Source organism: Penaeus monodon, chromosome 25 (genome assembly GCF_015228065.2).
Source record: "Penaeus monodon isolate SGIC_2016 chromosome 25, NSTDA_Pmon_1, whole genome shotgun sequence".
Lineage (NCBI taxonomy): Eukaryota > Metazoa > Arthropoda > Malacostraca > Decapoda > Penaeidae > Penaeus > Penaeus monodon.
The window spans coordinates 16,870,792-16,871,748 of NC_051410.1; positions in this window are offsets into that span (position 1 = coordinate 16,870,792).

A 957-nucleotide genomic window follows, 5' to 3' on the forward strand; every position below is an offset into this window, starting at 1 on the left:
ACATGTTTTATATATAGCCAAATGAAAGAATAACAGATGAATGAAACTATGCTCCAAAATTTCTAATATAAACTTTTGCCAAGAAGTCAGAATAGTCGTATGTAAATCTTTTAAGCCTTTTCTTGCTGACGAAAACAATTTATGTTCAAAGCAAGGCCTTTGTTATTTGTTTTGTTTTCTATATAAAAGACATTATATATTTTGTATTTCTTGTCGTTATTTAAATATACACAAGATGCAACAGATTCCCCGAAATCACAAGAAAAAGATTTATATAGCAAAGTCTAGACACCAAACACACTTGAATATAAGAAAAAAAAAACACACATCCAGACCTTTTTTAAAGCAAACAATCTTGAATCAGACATAGAAAAAAAAAACACAGAAAAGAAAGAACTCGCAGCCTCATGCGAAGAGTCACACACAACACACGAGCCCAACGCTGTCCTTCCAACTTACTGCTGTCGCTTCGCTGAGCCTTCTTGTCGTTGCTCTTGCCCATGGTGGCGCGGAACTCTTCTTCAGCCGACGAGGAACTTGAGGTATTTGCATGGACCGGAGAGGGAGAGAGAAGCCTCTTTCTGATGCCTTAACGTCCTTCGAGCGATCACAACGGTGTGCCCAGAGCTGCTGCTGTTGCCCCCCCCTGGGGTAGCCGGTCATGAAGGCTCGGGCTCTAATTCCTGAAAAAGATGTTTTATGCTAAACACCACGGGGACAGTGAGTAAGCCAGCCCTCAGGCGGGCAATAACGGGGGTGATAAAAATTTTGGTGGGGGTTTCGCTTTTTTTTTTCTTTTTTTAAGTGTTCCATGTATGGAGGGGGAAGATAATGATGGTCTTATAAAGGAGGTAGGAAAAGGGTAGGATTTTGTATTCAGCTAAACGCCGCTAAATTCTCTGCAGTATATTAATTTGTGAAATTGTAGAAATTTCGGTCCTTGTGTTATTTTTTTTT